The sequence below is a fragment of the Acanthopagrus latus genome, chromosome 7 (genome assembly GCF_904848185.1).
Source record: "Acanthopagrus latus isolate v.2019 chromosome 7, fAcaLat1.1, whole genome shotgun sequence".
Lineage (NCBI taxonomy): Eukaryota > Metazoa > Chordata > Actinopteri > Spariformes > Sparidae > Acanthopagrus > Acanthopagrus latus.
The window spans coordinates 14,533,282-14,554,408 of record NC_051045.1 but is presented as its reverse complement, the minus strand read 5'-3'; the positions used below and the strand labels follow the sequence as shown (position 1 = coordinate 14,554,408).

The window sequence follows — 21,127 nt, the reverse complement described above, 5'->3', positions numbered from 1 at the left end:
TAATGCACACAGGAAGATTCAGTTCTGCATGTCTGTTTCTGTGTGTGTGTGTGTGTGTGTGTGTGTGTGTGCAAAATCTAAACCTACCAACACTGTGTTGGCGTAACACCATAATGTGATCCCAGTTTACGTCAGAGTGACAATCCCATTTCACCCAGACTTCCCAGCCTTTGTTAGAAATTTCAACACCTTGCTCAAACTCTAACATATTCACGCTCCAATGAGTTAAAACTTCCTTGTGAGAGATTGACAGAGAGGCAGAATAAAGTACGGGTTTGCCTGTGTGATGTCAGATGAGATGAAAACCACACACACACACAGACACCCACACATACGCACACACACGCAGACACTTTAATGTTTCCCTGAAAAGTGTAAGAGTGAATCCAGTCTCTTCTTTTTTGCTGCCAGATATGAGAACCAAAGGCAGAGCAGATCAGTCCACAGCACATGTCTGTTCCCAGTATGTTGCATGGCTGTTTGAAGAACCTCTTCAGATCATTTCCGACGCAGCGAGCGTGTGTGAGTGTCAGAAAACGGACTTGTTGTGATTCCCAGATGGCGGTGGGCTCATTGTCTGCTGCTACATCCATAGCAGAGTCAAAATGTTCAGGACAGAGCTTTCATAAGCCCGTCATTATGGTAGAAACTCAAGAGCAGATGTCACCCTAAAGCCCTGCCAGGGATTTGATTCCTATAACCACCATGAGGACATATTGTCTGTATTATTTTTCATGCATTATTTTGTGAGGTAATGACCCTCGGGTATGGAAAGGCAAAAAGAGATTATGTGACTCTTCACTTAAAAAACAATATGTCGTAATTAATTCAAGCAGTGTCTGTTGTGGTGTCTATTATCCAGGCAATCTGCTCCAAAAGGCGCCTTGTACTCGTCAACTGAGCCTGAATCTGAAAGAGAAGTTTACACGCTTTGAGGACTTTACTGAGAAAATTGGAAACAAAAACTTGAATGATTTTGGACAATATTTTTATCTTATTTTTAGGAAACACCATTTGAAAATAATGTGCAACAAGAAGAGATGTTCTCTAGCAGAGCATCTCAGGTGTACTTATAGGTATTGATGTGCAGCTAACTGTTTTTCCCCCCGCACAGAAACAGTAAAGCACCTGAACTATATGACTCAGTATTGCTTGAACAAGCCTTACTTCTCCCAGGTAATTAAGAATTTAATCAAACAGAATGGGGCATAGGAGTATTCCCTATTGATTCACTCTGATGAATGACATTATTCTGAACAACTCACTGACACACATTCAGTTGTCATCAGAGCAACCTTCTATAAGATATGAACTAATCAATAGTCTACACTTACCTATGGATTTTCTCTGGGGCAATCTTCAGATGGCGCTATAGCTTATCAAACAACAATGATACATATCACCATCGACCCATCCTAATCAATTATTCAATCTAAAGAGCGAGGCCATACCTGCATATTTCACATCTATCTGTTTCCTCCATTTCTGTCCCTGCTGCTCTCTGATATAGACCGAGCCACGACTAAGGTATAGCTGGTATTAAGCAATGTCTGGCCAAAATGCTATCGACCTGGATGGTATATTCATCAAGTTCAGCCCATTATTGATGAAAGGTCATCTATGGTCACACACACACACACACACACACACACACACACACACACACACACACACACACACACACACACACACATGAACATGTACATATGAAAGAATATAACCAATGGCGATGATGTGAAGAATAATAAGACATATCTGTCAAAGTAATTCAAACTGTGTTCATTATGTCCATAGGTGAGAATATATGGATGTTATGCAAGGTCTGTAATGTTCACGTTTATTAAATGTAAATGTAAATGGGATCAAGGTCACACCTTAAAAAATTAGCCCTGCTAGAATGCTTTTACTTTTCCACAGTATGCTGGTGAAGCTAAACACACATAAGAGGATAAACATAAAACAACAACAAGCAAGAGTGTGGACACTGTGTACCTTATTTCATTCCTTGTTAACTGAGTCTGACTCACAACGCAGATATCTAATGAGGATCCACTAACTTTGGACTCATGGACAAACCATGTTTTGATGTAATGATGTCACTGCCTCTAAAGAACCTCACAATAAATGATAAATAATATAATAAACTTTGATTATATAAAGCCAGCACTACCCAGCACTAACACTTTAAAGAAGGTAGCTTCGGCATTTCTGTTCTATACTTATACTGTATATCTGTGTCGAATGATATGTTCGCAAAGTTTATGAGTCAGGGTGTAATGGCAAAAGATTTCTATACACAGGAGTAAGTGCACAAACTGATTTAATGGTCTCAGTTTTTTTTTCTTTTTCAAACAATGTATGCGATAACAGGGAAATAGAATCACTTATCAGTTTTTGCTGGCTCCGGCTGCAGTTTGTAGAGTAAAGATAATGAATATTATGACAGGCTTAAACTCAAATAATTATACATATATTAATAGGAATACTTCAGTTCAATTCATGTGGATTCCAATTTAGAGAAAAATATAAAGGTGGCTTGTAAGCAAAGGAGGTGCTAAAACAGTAAATTCAGATCCCACAAATGAATGGTCCTTACAAATGTGGCACCATTTAAAAGGGAACTAAAAAGGCTGTCCATCAAATATTTATTTATGCCAAGAACCATTGTTACAACAAAGACATAATCAACCACGCAAATTTCCTTACTTTTTGTGCTATGATTAATTTGACTAAGACTGACATTAAAATAGTTCCAAGGTTTAACTGTAATATTCAGTAATAATAAAAATAACAACAACAACAACAACAACAACAACAACAACAACAACAATAAAAATGATAACACCACAGTGTAAATGAATAATAACACAGCAGTGTATCTGAGACCACAAATCATTTTCTGAATTTACTTGCTTCAGAGAGCGGTGTAGATGGCAGTGGAGGACCCTTCTCCAGCAGCTGCTGAATACTTCTGCAATAATATCCTGAGTGCATCTGAACAGTTACGGAGTAGATTAGCCTGATTATTGTTGTAAGAGCAAAAACATGTAGCTGCAGCAGACAGAGAAGGACAAACAAGTGCTGCAGCCTGCGCACAATTTCAGCACAATGTCTAACACTTTAGGCAGGAGGAGGGATACTAAACAGCATCAGCAGTTTAGTCAAATAAGTTAACAGGCTACTTGCCAACGTCATTTACATTTTAGGGTATTTAGCAGAGGTGTTTGTCAAAAGCAAATTAGAGTAATTCATACATACATTAACTGAGGGCGGTGGCTGCCATGCAAGGTGCCGACCAGCACATTCGGGGCAGTTTGGGGTTCAATATCTTACACTTGCACACACTGCAAAGCAGGGGAATCGAACCGACGACCTTCTGATAACAGGATGCTGGCTCCTGTGCCACAACCTCCTTCATTGTGGCACCCCTCCAGCCTGTGGCGCCCTAAGTGACTGCCGGTAAGGCGCATGCTAAGAGCAGGCCAACACCCCACTACAATTTGTTTGGAGGCAGTTACTGTACTTCTGACGCGTGACAACATTTATTCGATATCTTTAGTCACTACTTACTCTGCAGGTTTCATGCTGCATCAGAGCCAAAGTAGCATATTTTATAATTATTTTACAGTTGGTAGTAGAGGAACGAGCTGGCTAACGTTAATGTTGTGGAAGAAGGTTTTTAACAGCGTATTCCTGACTGAAATGTGAAGTCTTAGAGACGAGGAGACACAACAAACCGCAAGTAAGTCTGTGTCAGAGGATGGGTTAAAATATTTATCGAATATTTATGACAAATTGATTTAGGCAAGTATGCTAACAGTGTGGATATTCATGCTAACACAGACGTGTCTTAGCATTACCTGCTAGCTTAACTGTTGCGCCAGTTACAGGGTGTAGACAAGCTAGGTTGAATATTTTTTTACCAGAAGTATTGTTTTTTTTTTATTATTATTATATATTTATTCATTTATTTAAGCTTCCAAATTATTTAAAACACTGGCTGTTATGTAAGTTGACACAATTATGGATTTGTTAAGGATGGCTGTTAACTCTTGCCATAACTTTGCTATTAATTCAGGGTCAGGCTGGTGAATTGGAGGAGCTGGGAGATGGATGAATACAGAAAACTGTAAGTAAAAGTCTCAGCCTGCCTGTTTTCATCATGTTTGTGTCATTGTGCTTGTGTTGGCTGCCGTGCCATTGCTGGAGCTTTTGGCGGTGCTTGCTGTGACCTGTTGAATCTCTATGGAAGTTGTATTTAATGTGCTGGTGTTCTGAATAGACCTTGGCCACAGTTACACCTTAGCTGTTGTATTGTCATTAGCCAAGTGTGGCTGAATGTATATGAACACATTCATTAATTCTGTAGCCCTTTACAGCAGGGTTTCTAACTGCACTTCTATTCAATATACTGGCCTTGTATTTCCGTGTCTGCCATATGTTGTTTATCCTTGGCATTGCTGATTGCTGGTGATTGTCTGTGTGAAGGATTCATATAATTCAAAGCTTTCAAAAATAAATGAGTTAATTGTTGGTGGTGATGAAGCAATTTCAGATATATCTTATACAGTATTTTGTATTTAGTGTGGGTTTAGTTAATTAGTTGGTTAGACGGCCTCTTTACATGTGCATATTTACTTAGTTTTTCGAAGTTGTTTGCTGTGCCTCAGCTGAAGTCTTCAAGACATTCTGGCAAGACATTTAACATAAAGGATCATTTCACCCCAACTCCAACTAATCATGAAATGTCTCTGGACAGCTCATCTTGTGTAGTCCACCTTTCAGAAGCCCAAATCGACATGAAAAAGGTGTTATTCTCTCCTCTTTTCAAGTTGGAATTTTCACTGTTGTATCTAATAAAAAAGTGCTAGCATGCACACCAAGGTTTACATGTCACTTCAAACCAAATAGAATGAATTACATTTACATGTGGTACAAGAAACAATGTAAAACTCAGGTTATCATTTCTATAAACGTGAATATGAAAGTCTCACAAAGGAAGTCCTTCTTAAAGTCATTTTAATCCCTTTGCATTATGTCGTGTTTGTGCCACTGCTGAATCTAAGTCTGTTCTTATTGTTACTTGTTGAATGAGTGGCTGTGAAAGCTGCAGTTGAGATGCTGATGAGCTGATTAGACCTTGTCAGCAGTCTCACTGCTCCACTGTGTACTCACTGACAGTGAGTAGTTGGATTCATAGCAATAATTCTTTAGACTCTAAGCTTTGTAACAGTTTGATTTATGTTGGCTACCCTGCTTTTAGTAGACCTGGTGGCCTGTGATTTACTCATTTGTTGTGACAGACTGAAACACACTGTAGATAATTATTTTAATTTGGAGAGCCGGTGTTTGTGCCATAATATTCTGTGTTACAGTTTTTGTCCATTAGTCTTAGTATTTGCGTTTAGTGTTTGTTCACAAAGGACTTGCTGTTTTTTTCCCCATTGTTCAGCACCTTGGACAGCAACACTGTTCTTTATATGGCTAGGTTGTAGTCTTCTTAACGCAATGGCAAGGGGAATAACTGCTTGTATTTTTAATGCTGGTCATTTGGAAATTCTGTGTCCATCACAACTTTATCATAGTATGCATTCTGTTATGTCAAAGCAGGAACTGCACAAGTGTCACTAATGACATTAGGGATGACTCTTTTCTGTTAATTGTCCAAGTGAACTATGCCAGTCGAACAGCAAGCCCAGAACAGGGCCCTGAAACTGGTCCACCTATATGGAAAAGAGTCTCAAGTTGTTGTATAAGTAATTACATGTGCTTTTCCAACAAGGACAAGTAGAAATGTTTCCATTGAACTAGGTAAATGAGGATATAAAGTGAGTGGTTTCTCACAAAGCTGCTGGTACTGTGGTATACAACTGACTTTTCATGCAAAATGATCTTTCATATTGACAAGAATCATATGTATGATTTATAGCAAACAGGATCAAAGTATGTATTTTATTCTGAAAATTTTTTTTTACATTTAATTTTCAGAAGCATTTGTAGTAAACAAACTAATGCAAAAAGTCAACGGGGGTGAACGCTTTTATAATTCACCCTATTATATATATGATGTCCAGACCACACAGAAGATACAGCTGATTGATTTGGGTTGGTGCGTCTGTGTGTGTGTGTGTGTGTGTGTGTGTGTGTGTGTGTGTGTGTGTGTGTGTGTGCATGTGTGTGTGTGTTTGTGTGCGTGCATGCGCGTGTGTGCACGTGCATGCACTCTCACTCACATGTGTGAAGTGGGTGTGGACATGGGAACTAATGGTGACTTATTAACATCATAATTCAGCCAGGCAGGACAACTAATCACTGAGACCTCAGATAGACCAGCCACAGGGGGTGATGGATGAAGCCTAGGTGTGTGTATGTTTGTGTGTGTGTGTGTGTGCTGGCGTGTGTGTGTGTCCGCATGTATGTGTGCGTGTGTGTTTTCGGTGTGCGTCAGTGATAGATGTGTTGTGTGGGGGTCCTTTCACACTGAGATGTCTCCTAATCAGTCTTAATGATTAGGCCCCATTGATGAGGTGCAATGATGAGAACGTGATTGTGGCTGTAGGGCGTGGCAACAAAACTCTCTGAAACAGAAGATAAACCCAACCGATATCCTGTCGACATGTCTATGCCTTCTTGTGTGTGTTGCATGTTTTCTACTTATTAGAATTCTCACATCTGTGTTTTCATATGTGTTATATGGGTCTGCTGTCTGGCTTGGTGAGCTGGGCTGAAGCCATTTGTCACAACGAACTCTATAGAGAGGGTGTGAACCTCCCTTCTTCTATCTTCTCCTCCTCTGTCTGTGTCTTCATCTATCTTTCAGCCTCCTTCTTCAGCAATGCCACTCATTCGTCTCTGGCCCAGTCAGGGCTGTTTACACTCATTTAGCTCCAACTGAGGCACAGCCAGGGCAGGTTTGAGGTATTTTTAGTCAGCAGGATGATACGAGTGTAAACAGGAAAGAGGAAACTAAAACAAGCAACTTGTGTTGATGTCATTTAGGCTTTTTCACTTTTATTTTCTGAGAAGAATGGCAAATGACGCTCAGAAATTACAGGTTTCTTTTAGAGTCAAATATGGGCATGGGGCTCAACCGGGATTTGGTTAATATTATCCATTATGATACTGCTTATTGATACAAGTGCTTATTGGTACTCTTCACAAAATACTGGCATGAATAGGCCTACATTAAATAGAATTAAAAACAATTAATTGTCACCGAGTTAATCAGTCATTGAATGGGTTGTTCTCTCAGATGGATACAGAAAATAGAAAAAATGCCGGATTCCAAAATACATCTAGTAAAGTGAACCCACACTTTTGGATGCTTGGCCCTGCTGGCTATGACTGCAGAGTACAGAAGTTCAGGGTTCTCCCCAGAAATTTTTAGTGTAGTGGCGCACCGTCATTGAAAATGAGTATAGTGGCGCTGAGCTAGCAGTTTGGTGGCACTGCGCCACTGTTCCATTGTCTAGGGAGAACCCTGGAAGTTAAACACATATACAACATAAAATGTAGCTTGCCAGTTTCATCATCTTTAGGACACAGTTAATTAATGTTACATTATATACCAACAGCAGCACTGTTTGTTCATGTGCTTATCAACAATTTAGTACTGGTTCTTGATACCCATCCTTGAATACCTTGGTAGTGGAAGACCTGCAGATAGGCAAGAATGAGATTTCCATGATGGCCTCTGCTTCTCTCTTTGAAGCTCTCAGTTATTGTAACCAATGTAAGCAACAAAATTACACTGCAGAGATGATTTACCACATGTCTGATAGGAGTTATTCTTAATATGGACATTTCCCCACCCTTCCTCTTTCTCTTTCTCCCTCCCTTAGAGGAAAGCGAGGGCCAGCGGAACAGAGGAAGAGACAAACTGAATTAGTGTTCTTTTCATCATCCGTGACCAGCGAGCCGTCTGATAACCCTGATCTCATTATGAACGCTAATTGTAAAGTTCTCCCTCCCCTCATCCTCTCTCCCTCCCCCCTGTGCTATACACGCATTTAGGACTAAAGGCCCATCCTAGTGAGAGGAAGTTTTTTTTCCTCTCTCTCTCTCTCTCTCTCTCTCTCTCTCTCTGTAAGTGTGTGTGTGTGTGTGTGTGTGTGTGTGTGTGTCTCTGTGTCTAAGTATTTACTTCCTGCCTGCTAATGGCACCAATTTCAGGAAGAGGTCCGATATCCACTTTTAGCATAATCATTCTGAGCATGAGCAGCATCATAGGAGATTTATGGTCTGCTGAATGCAGTCTGGCAAATCTTCCAGCTTTCGCGTTTCAGCCTCTTAGCTGTCTATTTCCCCCAGCCATCTCTATCCCGCACCACTCCTTTCTCTTTACTTATTCTTGCCGTCACTTTGTGCATCTTGGTGTAAATGTGTGTGTAATGGCATGTGCAGCAATATTTATTGCTAGTTTTTACTTTGCTTTGTTTATGTGTCTATGTTTGTCTTTCTAATACTTTTTTTCCGAGATATAAACACACATCTAGTGTCCTTGGTTCAAATACGGGACAGAGCATCAGCCATATTTTGATTATTGGTTTCCTCTATGTTCTTGCTGTGAGTAATGACCACAACTTTTAATGGGGTCTTACCAGTGTCCTGCTATTAATTAAAGCTTGATTGGACGAATAAATTAATCTAGCTGTGGTCTGCCCGATCAATAACCCATATGAGGGCTCCATTAAGCATCAAGGGCTGAGCGCTCTGCATGTGATATGTGTGTGTGGAGAGAGTTAGGGGAGTCAAATGGGCCTCTTAGATTGCAAGTGATTTTCACCCCGATTAATCATGACAACCTCATCAAGTCATGGGAGGTGTTTATGTGTGTGTGCAAGTGTGGTTGCTGTAGTTTTATTTTTAAACACATTTTTGAATTGATTCTGGAGTTCTTCATGTAGACAGTGAACAGATGGTATTTCGCAGACATAAGTCAGGGGAATCTGACATTTTTCACTTGAATTAGAGAAAACCTCTACTCTGAAGCAAAGGCAAATGGCATTTGCACATAAGGTTTACTCTAATGAAATGCTAATCCAGAGTCACTTTAATATGCAGGCCCGACTTTTGCAAAATTATTCTGCTAAGAAACTTCATAAAGGTGGCAAATATATCAACTAATGCTGAATTCTCAGGGGAGAAGAGTTATATTTAAAGTGATATCATTTGCAGATTGTAACTCTCTAGCAGCCTCTCAGATAAATGCAAAACACATCAGTACAGACCTATTTAGACTGTACCTGCTTGAGATATAATTCATTGTTCCCATGAAAAAATTTGACTCAGGCTATAAGAGTTCATGTAAAAGAACACTGGTGTATGAAAGCAGGTTTTAGTTTGTGTTTTCAATGCATTTGTGTATTACATTGATTATGTTTCATTTATTTATTATGCTGATTGCTGTTAACCACTATCAAAGTAGAGGGCATCTTCTACGGGTTCATCTAAGTAGAAATTATATCAAACTATAAAAGAAAAGGAAATGAAACATAGTAATAAACAAAAATAAAACTACTAATGACAACAACAGTTACAACAGATGTAATAGTATACTGCATCTGCATTCAAAAAGAAATGATGAGGCTTATAAAGTAAAGAATAGACCAGGAAAAATCCTCATTCATGATCATATTTTCAGATATTACATATGATTACCTTGTCAAAGCACGACCTTCCCCCGTAATAAAATGTGCAAATACCAATATACATTGACTCGGTTTCAGGAAAAGTCATGTTATTTAAGCTAAATAAGTTTTATGCCTTTGAGAGCATGTATGAATAGAGAGGTTAATGGGTACCTGCCAGTTGGACCATGAAATACAGCATCTTCAGCATTATTTTGACATGTGGGTCTGAGTGGGGGAAGTGGTGTATAAAATGGAAAGGATTCACCCTTGTTGCTTGGTAAACTTCATAGCAATTCATCCAACAGATCTTAGACATTTTTTTGTGTACAAGAGGAAAGGTCAGTAGGTCAAAAACTAAAGAAATACACCTGCTAATTTTCACGATACTGTGTCATGATGACTTAAGTCAAGAGAGAAATAGTACAACTAATGGATGTGTAGCAAATGTTGTCATGCTAACATGCTAGCTAAGATCATGAACTTGGTAATCATTATACCCCCTAACATTGTTTTTTTTATTGTACACTGTTTTTCTGGTGCTTGATGAAAGGTCAGGGGTTCCCAAATTCATATTCATGAAAAATGTCATCATATTTCTGGGACAAGTATCTATTCATAATTGCATTCTGAATGTTACTTAAACATCTTACTCCAAAACGAAGCTTGGACCAACAAATGACCAACAAGCACCACCATACCTGTTAGGTCAGGGCTACATTTGGATTACTTTGTATTTTATGTGCTCGATGTTCAGGAGGACAGTTAGTTCGATATGTGGACGAAGACAATGTAAAATTTACATTCAGTCTGTCCTTTGTATCAGTTCATGCATATTGAGTAGTTTCCCTGCCGGAATTATACAAAGAGGTCTAAATGACTCACAGATTTCCAGTTTCTGCCTGAGTAAGCAATGAATTTTCATTCAGCATTAATACAGAGTGTTTCATCTTTTTCAAAGAAATGGATATTTTCTCTTGCACAGATGTATTCCATATAGCTCTTGTCTCTTGGATTCTTTCTCACCTATACTATAAATCTTTCAAAGCTAGTTCAACTTAAATACACAAGTTGTCCTGCTCCCTTAAATAAATGTGAGCTCAAGGAACTTAGATCAAATATGTCTTATGAGTTGTCAAAATGTAATATTAGTTGTATATATATATATATATATATGTATATATATGTATATATATGTATATATATATATATATATATATATATATATATATATATATATATATATATATATATATATATATATATATATATATATATATATATATATATATAGACACACACACACACACACACACATACAGTATACAATACACAATAAACCTTGCTTTCACTGTACATTTTTGTCTGCCACCAGGCACAGATCTCTCTGGAAAATAAAGGGCTGGTAAACCACCAATTCTTTTTTCACATCTGCATTATAGTGTTTAGTTGTGTGTTGTAGGTAGTTGGTGCTCTGAGGAAAAAGGAAACAAGTTGTCTTTGGACGAGCAGCGCCAAAAATCATACCACTTCAAGATGCTAAGCAGGGAAGTTGTCTGATTCCACCTTAAGTCGATAGATAAAATAGATATGTTTATTCTACCAATTTCCTGTTTGAAATTTTACAGTGTACATATACACAGATGGCACATGCACACACCATGTTGGCATTGTATCACTTGGATTTGCATTAGACTGTTTCAGTAGAAGAACTTGCACAGATTGGAACTAGTCAGACACAAAGGAGCACAACCCCCAAGCAAACAGCAGTAGTGCTGGTCAGTGCACTCTTTCTTATGGAGTGCTGCATGCTTATTAGTCCGGTAAATAGTTACCCTTCTTGCTAATGATTCATTTGTTGTGGGGTATGTTTTCCGCTGAGCTTGAAAGGAGTGATAATCAAAACCCCTGCTGTAATTTCATTGCAGCATTTTAACATGCCTCACAGTGTAAAGTGTCCTGATGTAAAGAGAGAAGCCCCTGTCACTCCATTATTCTCCTTTGATTCACACTGCACTTCATTTGAGAATAAAGAAACCAATAAACCCAAGTCCATCTTTGGCCATGCATAAATGAATTTCTTACATAAAGATGTCACAAAAACTATTCTCCCTTTACTGTTGCCCATTTCGCTTTCCATTTGACTCGCTCGTCTTGCATTGTGTGTGAAGGCATGTGTGCAAAAGTGTATATCTCAGTGAACATCTATGCTATTGTGTGGCATACCACTGCTTAATGGAAAACCTTGCTTGGTTTCCCCTACCTCATTATTTGATAGACCAGATGAGAAATAGATTTATGATTCCGATTAATAACGTTAGCAAGAGTTCATTGTTTCCACCAGTCAGCTGAACAACTTCATATCAGTCCCACTAATGTGTTTGAAACACCAGTGCTGTGTGTTTAATAATATCGTTGTTAGAAAAGCCATTCGTTCTCATTTGAGCAGCAAGTCTCATTTGGTTGAATGAAGTAGCTCTCCACCTCACCAATCCTGCAGAGACTTTGGGGAATACCAGGCAAATGAAGGATAGAAATAGCAATATTTCTAGTATCTCACTGTGGAGATCTCTGAGCGTTTGTTTTGTAATATAGGAATAAAATATATTGAGAGAATATAATGATGATTTTATGGAAAACAGATTAAAACAAAATATTCTCCCACTCTGCACATTTAAATCATGTGTTCCAGGTTCTTCTTAATATGTGTGCATTTGTGAGTTGAGATTACTTCATGATAAGCGCTTGTGTTTTGTTTCCCACTTGCAGGGTCAGAGTTATAAACCTATTTGACTATAGTTAGTCTGTTTAGGTCACATACTTAGGGAGGCTCTGTGCACCAGCTATAGCGGTGAACACTGGTGTTCTCTAACAATAAATGAACGTGGCAGCAAAGGAGCTAATCGGCCAAACAGTGCCGGTCACAACGGGACACCAGCAACCCTTAATCATCAAGCTGCAGCAAATTAATTACCACAATCATCTACCTACGGCAAATTAATTATCACAATCAATCACCACAAATTAAACTGGGCCTTAAAATAGCCCTGCGGTCAACTTGCAATCAGCACCTCTGGCCTGCCCATCGAATACGTGCAAGCAAATATTCTTACACGCGGAAGAGAAGCATGGGACGATTTGCGTATTGTACATGTACGTGTATACATGCACATTTTAAATCATAAAGCACACACACATGCACACACACACACAAATCTAAGAGGAAGAGAAGGACATGAGACTCATTTAACAGCAAATGTCATCAGGACAGCCCACTTAATTAGAGCTGCAGAGCTAAAAGAGGGAGAGAGGAAAGAGGTGTAGGGGTGGATTCAGTAAGGAGATTGGATAAACAATATTCAATTGAGAAAATAAGACAAGAGAAATGGTGAAAAATGAAAGACAAATTACTTTTTTATTTCTTGTAATTAATTAGTAGCCTCCATGAATAACATTTTAGCAGTTGAGAAATGTTGTGTCAGCGCTGGCCTCCATGTGATGTTTGTGTAGGAGGGAAATCTCAGTTTTATGGCACTAAATGTGAGATCATGTGTAATAATGACAATCTGTTTTTTTTTTCAGCCTCCAGCTTTCTCCGGTAGAACAAGCCAAGAGTGTTTTTTTTTCAATATACTGTGTATTTGGAAAAATGTATACCAATGTGCAAAACACTTATTAACAATGTCAGCATTGCTCAGTAATTGGCACTTAAAGCCTAGTGGGTCAGCTGGGTCTGTTTTTAAGTGATGTACTATTCAGTACAGTGGGATCAAAAATTTAAGTAATTTCAGTTTGTTTAAGTGGATAAGATAAACCCAGTGTTGCATTGTCTATGTCATGCTGGTTTGTTTGGTTTTTAAAGCAGCTATCTGCTGTTCAAGAGTATTTTGATCTGAGCCACCAGGTTTATTAAAATTTGATGTGAAGTGTAAATTGTTATCATCTACTTGTATTTTTCACAAATTTGCAGGAAGTACACATCTGTCTCAATCCCAGCTACTGTATAAAACTGGCCAAATATCTTATCTAGGTATGTCTAGTCTGCTTTATTGGATCAGGATCGGTAACAAAGCATATTTTGAATGTTTAAATAGCAGCTCCATTTCCAAGCCTTACTTGGAATAACCAGTTGCTTTTCAGGTAGGCTGTTAAAATGCCCCATTGCGCCCTGTTACATCACTGGAACCATTTTCTAATGCACAGTATTAGGAGCTAGTGAACCGCGAAGCAGCACAAACAAGTAAATAGCAGCAAGCAGTCTCAATTAATGATATCTACACTGACAGCTCATGCTGGCAAGTGATGCGAGCAGAGACGCTTATAGTTAAAAAAAAACTATTTCAGTATTGCAGGTCGACTGCACTTCTGAAGTGCTGCTGCTGGTTTAAAAACAAAATTTGAAATTCAGTGTTTTGTTCATAGTAGAGATGAGGAGAGACTGTCCAGAGCTTCCTGCCACAGAAATCTGACATTGATATTCTTCTCTGCCTGCAGGATACCAGAACATATTAAAGGAACTCATTAAAGAAACACTGTAATGCAGGCTACATTTTCTAAATGCAGAGTTTAGCTGCCAGACTGCTTTTGAATGCTTTACTACTTTTGATATTAATCATCTTTTGACAAAGTGTGCAGTCTAACAGTCATATTTTGTAGGCTATTTATGCATGTATATAAGCCCAGGGATGACATATATGTATATGTATGTATGTATGTATGTATGTATGTATGTATGTATGTATGTATGTATCTATCTATATCTATATCTATATCTATATATCTATATCTATATATCTATATCTATATCTATCTATATATATATATATATATATATATATATATATATAATCAGTGACCATATATTTTGTTTATTTAAGAGTTGAGCGATAACTTTCACATTTCTTTTGGGGCCCAAAAGTAATAATAATAATAATAATAATAATAATAATAATAATAATAATAATAATAATAATAATAACCAATCAATTTTAAGGTCTGTAGTATTCATCCCATTTTTCTTCAGAACACTTTATAATATCATTTGTACAGATTTTTTTTTTTTTTTTTTACATTTTATTTGTTTAAAAAAGCAGCACTTGGTAGATGTTTAATATGCCTTAAACGATGCTGTTAAATTTACTGATCTGGAGTGGCACGCCATATTGAAAAAGGTATCAATCTGCTAGACTCAGATATTCAGTGTACTCAACTTCCTAACAATCGACACCTGGCTGCCCATGTGTATAGAAGATCATCCTCCGCTTTGTGCAGTGTTGTATTCTATCCTCCTCCTCCTCCTCCTCTGTACTGTGTCCTCCTCCATCCTATCAAACCTCCCTTCTAGCTCATCCCGTCATCATGTCTCCACCAGGATTACCTTTTCTCTGTCTCCTCTGACTTTCTCAATAACCCTCTCTTTTTGTGCCTGTCCCTCGTTCTTTATCTCTGTCACTCACTTATTGTCTGTGTCATTCTCCTCCTCTTTTCTTCCTGCTCTCTGGCTGGCTGTGTTGATCTCTTGGAAACAGAGTAGACACTGTTCACTCCCTGTGGGGCCCAGGCTTAGCCATATTCTGTGGCACCATGATGGCGCCTAAATGCAACTTAGCACGCACACATACAAACACAATGAACACACAAAAAGACGTGTTTGCTTTTCTCATGTATAGGCATGCGTGCTTAATGCATTCAAATTGAAGAGCGCTGGTGATAAATGTAAGTCCAGTCTTATTGAAGTTGACTGTGCATGTGTTTAAGTGCTTTTCTGTGTCTTCTGATATATATAATTTTTGGCACGCCTGCATTTGTGTATCTCTGTGTTACTGTATGTGTCCAGGATTAAAGGGAGCACTTCATTGTGCGGGGGGTCCCCTGATGGCCTTTAGCCCTCATCTGGGCATGCTCCAATACCACAGTCTGATTGGTCTCAAACTGTCCTGACAGGAAATCCATCTGTGTGTGAGTGAGGGTGCATGTGTGTGTGCGCAGAGAGGGATGCATCTGGATGACAGCTAAATTGAATGCCAGGGCCAACAAGGCCACAGGATCACAATGAGAGAGATGAGGACAAGACTACGCAGAAGGAGACTGGGAGAGAGAGATGCTGGCATTAAGCCCAGGGATGACATTGAGAGACAGTTGTTGGGAGGTGTGTGTGTACCTGAGTGTGTGTGTGTGTGTGTGTGTGTGTGTGTGTGTGTGTGTGTGTGTGTGTGTGTGTGTGTGTGTGTGTGTGTGTGTGTGTGTGTGTAATTGATTGAGTTTTAATGTGCTCCCCGATGAGGAGTCACTGACATTAGCGGGGGGAGAAAATAGGAAGGAAGGAGAGGAAGAGATGGGAAAACAATGTCTTCTTCAAAGTGAGATAAAAAGGGATCATGCACACTGCTCTGGCCATGGATCCTTTTATTACATTTTGTCCTGACAGTGGTTTTTGTGATGCTTCTGTCACTCAAAACTCTCAGTGCCAAAGTATGCTCCTTCTTCCAAATGTTGAGAGGTAAATGTAGTTCTTCCTCAAGCTAGAGTCAGAGTTGCATGTTCCACACACCTTTGTAAAATGTTGAGATTTAAATTTTACAAACACTATGTCTTCAAAGTTATTAAAGGGTTGTAAATGTAATTATATTGATTTGAACAGAACATTTTCTTTCTAATGGGGATGCACAATGGCATTGGTGTGTCATCAGTATCTAACAGTATATCTGACATGCCAATAGGATAACTTTTAGTTTTAATAGAATCAAAAGATGGTTTGTATTTTGTTTTTGTTTAGTTTTGCAGTATTCTTTGAATAAGTATCATTATTTATTTTCAGCAGGTTTCTTTCCCCATCTTCTCTCTTTTTTGCTGTTTGCATTCTCATATATACAGCAGAACATTTCGTGATGCAGTACTTGTTCTCCTTAGTGTATGTGGGTGCATAATTTATGATTCAGGATTTTTGTGGGAGTGTGCGTGCTTCCTGCGCATCTGTACATTTTGTAATTATTAACTGCAACACATGTTAAGCTGTTAAGATAAATTTTTGTGTGTAGGTTTGTGTGTACAAAAGTGTGGATGTGGCTTTGTGTGTACTTGTTAATGATGCAACACAGATGCAAGCATACACAGTTTCTATATCACAGAGTTGTTGACGTGTCAGGTGAAATCCATGGCTCGAATGCAGATGCTTTTGGGCACGTATGCCCACCAAACTCTGAATATTTCCACGGATTTGTTTTGACTCTCAGGTCTTCTTCTGTTTATGTTTTTTATAATTTATATTGATAAATGCTCATTTGTACTTGCCTCTGTGCTCTCTGCACTCCAATACCCAGATACAAGCAATTCATTGTTGATGTGAGAAGGTATAACTCAGAAAAAACACTATTTTTTTATATTCAGTTCTGTGAAGTAAATCTAAACTGCAATTTTGGCTTTTTTGACAACTTTAAGGTGTCACTATTTTGGTATCAATCACCTAAAAAATTCTGATGTTTGCAGCCAAATTTGACTTTGTATTGTCTGATTTTGCAAGTTCACAGTTTACAGTAAATCGCACTCTCTACATGTGAGCCTCAAAGATTTGTGTCTTAAGCCTGTTTAGTATTCCAGAACATTCGCGATCCGTCTCTCTCTCTCTTTCTCTTCTTCCTCTGTCTATCGCTCTCTCTCCCTTTCTCCTGGGTTGTTAGTGAGCGTCCAAGGTCAACCACTCCACTGTTGAGCTGAGCTTTGGTACTGACACAGCCCTTTGATGTTCTCAGAGAGAGAGGGAGAGGGTGAAAGAGGGAGGGAGAGACATGTAAGGTTGTACAGAAACAGGGAAGAGAGGGAGAGACACATCTTGGGAATGGTAGAGGAGAGAAGAAAGGAGAGAGGAGAGGAAGAGGAATACAAAAAGACGATAGATTAAGAAAATGGAGAAAGAAAGAGGTGGAGGAAGAGAAATGGTGAAGGGGCAGGAACAATGTGGCATGTACACATTTTAAATGCTCAAAGTGTTGCATGTAAGTATTTGTAGAAGTGCTTATGTAGTGTTAAAACATGCACAGGTGTAAAAGAGAGAATCTGCAGGAATGTGTCTCATTTATTCTTCATTTAACCTTGAACAGACAGGCTTGCTATTGTTTTAAAACCATAATAATGTGGGGACCCACAGATGAAGTACTTCATTGTGGATTTCAAAATGGACTCTGAACTGAACTCAGTGTCCCAGAATTCCCCATTCCTCACACCTAGGTAGAAAATTCAAGTTTGAGCTACTATTGATCAGAGTGACAGACCCCCACTGATCAGATACTCCAACGCCTTCCTTGTTCTTTCTCTCCCAGTTGATGCCCCCTACTCCTCAAGGGCTCCTCTCCTCTATCTATAGATAGATAGATAGATAGATAGATAGATAGATAGATAGATAGATAGATAGATAGATAGATCAAAATGCACTTGAAAAAAAGTTAATGGTAACACCATTACATGGTTACAGTACATGGTTTGAATAGTATGAGTACTGTACATGATTATGACAGAATGCATACAGATGAGAGAACAACCCTTCTAAAAACAAGCATCCACTAATCACACATCCTATGCACTTTACTGTTTCAAACTACAGTGAACATTGCAAAGCAGCGAGTGACAGAGGAACAGCATTGGAGAGGGCATTAACAAAGCAACTGAGAGTGAACTGAAGTAGTTGAGATAAGAACTGAGCAAACTGAATAGATAGAGACAACAAGTGACAAATATAACAAAGAGGTGACAGACGGAAAGGGTGATGGAAGCAGGATGAGTAAAGTTCCGTGGAAAAAGGCAAACAAATGGTAGCTATTATGAGTGAAAAAGAGAGACAGGTCATGTGGTTTATCTGTGGATGAGGGCCCTGCCTATTAGAGTGTATTAGCCTGTGGCTGATGTATGGAGTGTTGTCAGGGATATGAGGTTTAGATAGGCCGCAGTCTGGGTTAGATAGAGTTTGTGTAATGGAATCCAGTCCCATATCACTCGCTGTGGGCTACAGAGGGTGGGGCTAATTCAATTGCCCCCCCCCACACACCTCAGAGAATAGTCTGAGACTCGGGGATAAAGGATGGACTCTTTTACAGGTGAGTGCATGAGGCAAGTCTATCGGTCAATCCAAATTCTGTTTTCATTCTGATAATTTGTAGTCCAGAACGGAGCGATCACCGTCTTTAAAGATTGTGTGAGACCTTTAGAGGACATCAGATTGACGTAAAATATAATCTTTGCATTCCATACACAATTTCATCCCTTGCTTAGTTCAACTACTGAAGTACCTACTTTTATTTTTGTCAGGGTTGAGAGTTATCGATAAAATTGGCAAATGAAGATGAAAAAATGACCATGGACAAAATCACTGCTTGGGCTGGGGAGGGCCTTTGCAGAAAAGCTGACTTGCTCCAGCAAGTAGGGAGAATCCTCACCAGCTCACAACAGTTGTCGTAGGCGCTTCCCACTGTCGTTCTGATGGCAACCTCCGACTGTTTTACCCAGCCGAGAAAACTCTGGCTCCGTCACCAGCAAAGGGAGCATGCAGACTTACTCTCACTCCCCTGCTGTGCGAGCATCTGGGTGACCTATTATGCTAATTTCTAGCTCTATATGTTTATTCTGGGACTCTACTAGAGTAGCTTTGCATGATTCACAGTTTAAAAAAATCCTTATATATCCTGTATTGGCCCTTTATGCAACTCCTCAGTTCACCCTCTGTCTGAAACACTTCGCTTTAAGGCTGCCCCTCCTGATAGCCAACTTGTTTCTGATTGGACAAACTTCCAGAAGCCTATCAAAGGGAAGCACCCACGGATCAGAAAATGATATTAGTACAGAGTCATTCTCATTTCAGTGCGCTTGACGGAATAGCAAACAGGGGCACTGAACTTGATCAGGATATGCTTCACTAATTACTGTAAAGAAAACACAACTTTATTCACTGTTGTGAAACTGGATTATATTTTATAGTCTGCTGGACAGGCGGCTAGTTAGCTCAGTAAGCCATGTGGCAAGTTATCTCAGGTAGCTGCAAGAGAGGTGTTAAGACTTATTGCACAGTAGCTATGGACTGCTGGGAGGAGGAGATTAATAGGCCAGAGGCTGAGGGACCCAGTGGAGGAAGTAAGCGACTATGAATGCTAACTGAGCTAACAAGCTAATGGCAGCTAATGTTACAGTTGGTGGTTGGTGGCTTAGAAGCTGATGTTAGAGTGGTTGATAGCTTTCAGCTATTGGAGAGCCCCATGCTTTGTTTTTTTTTATCACCTTGAAACACACCTGAAGCCTCTACTCAGAGGCCCAAAAAATCCTAAAAAAAAATCAGATCATATTCATTCACTGACTACAAGAACATTTGATACAGGATGGATTTAACAGAGGGAAAGCCTTGACATGTTATATATATATATATATATATATATATATATATATATATATATATATATATATATATATATATATATATATATATATATATATATATGCATACATTTCAAGTGTCTGGAGCAATGATGAGCGAACCAAATAGTAGACATCTGTTTGATTATCTCTACCTGTGTCTTCACAGGATAATAAACATGCAGGACTAATTAATTCTTTGATTTTATTTTTTAGGACCGCATGGCTGAATAGTCTGAGTGGATAGTGGATAAAGGGAGAACATTATATTTGTTGGTTTCCATGTTGGATGAAACTGAACCTGTCTTGCTGGCAACACAAATTGTAATGATAGTGTTTGTCTAGTTAAAAACAATGAAACATGGCAGTCCATTATTTACGTTTGGCAGTGGAAAGCAGCCATTAAGCTGCTACAAGCTCATTGGCTGGCAGTATGCAGTGTTGGCCTGTGGTGGTCAAATGGTGTTCCTGTTTGATTTTAAACGCTTTTGTTGAATTTCACAATGTCAGACAAAACAGTTTGTGTGTGAAAGTATGTTCCAATGGAAAGGTCTATATTTGTAGAACTGAGAAAAAAGGTGGAACTAACAGCTCTAAGCTACTTTGGTCGCTGATGCAAAGCTCTTTTGAGATGCTCTTGATTATTGACTATTATTTACTTGACGGTCACATTAATTTGGCAGTTACATCCCTTTGTGACAGATGGATCGACCGACAAACATTTGTAGCGTGGGCTTCATTTGGTTGATTCACTTTCATAATAACACTTGTTTCTGAGAATTGGCCAGGCAAATTTTATCTTTTGTTCATGTAATACCAGATGATGCTCTGCAAGAATTTTTTTCAAGCTCATTCAATTTTTTGTTTCATAGTGCAAGGTTGTACCACATGAATGTGCTAATGATCCATAGATAGGACACAGCAGGGAAGTGAAATGTATTTTTTTTTTAAAAATCTCAGAACAGAGCAACCTTAAATCTATATCTATCACATATACAAAGATTCTTTGCTTTATGTCTATCCTACATTGTTGGCTTTTGACAGAGACGGGTTGGCTGCCTGTTTCTGCTAAGCTACTTGCCTTTTAACTGTAGAGTTATATTTAC

At 38.8% G+C, this 21,127-nt stretch overlaps 1 protein-coding gene across 1 annotated transcript in view; it reads left to right on the top strand.

The window, feature by feature from the left end:
* Positions 1-3,451: 3,451 nt before the first annotated feature.
* The window catches only part of LOC119022205 (rho-related GTP-binding protein RhoA-D), a 240,017-nt gene continuing 222,341 nt past the window's right edge, over positions 3,452-21,127 (top strand). Inside the window, exons 1-2 of the mRNA XM_037102813.1 lie at positions 3,452-3,742; positions 4,079-4,129. The gene's annotated coding sequence lies outside the window, so the exon portion shown is untranslated. The remainder of the gene's footprint in view (positions 3,743-4,078; positions 4,130-21,127) is intronic.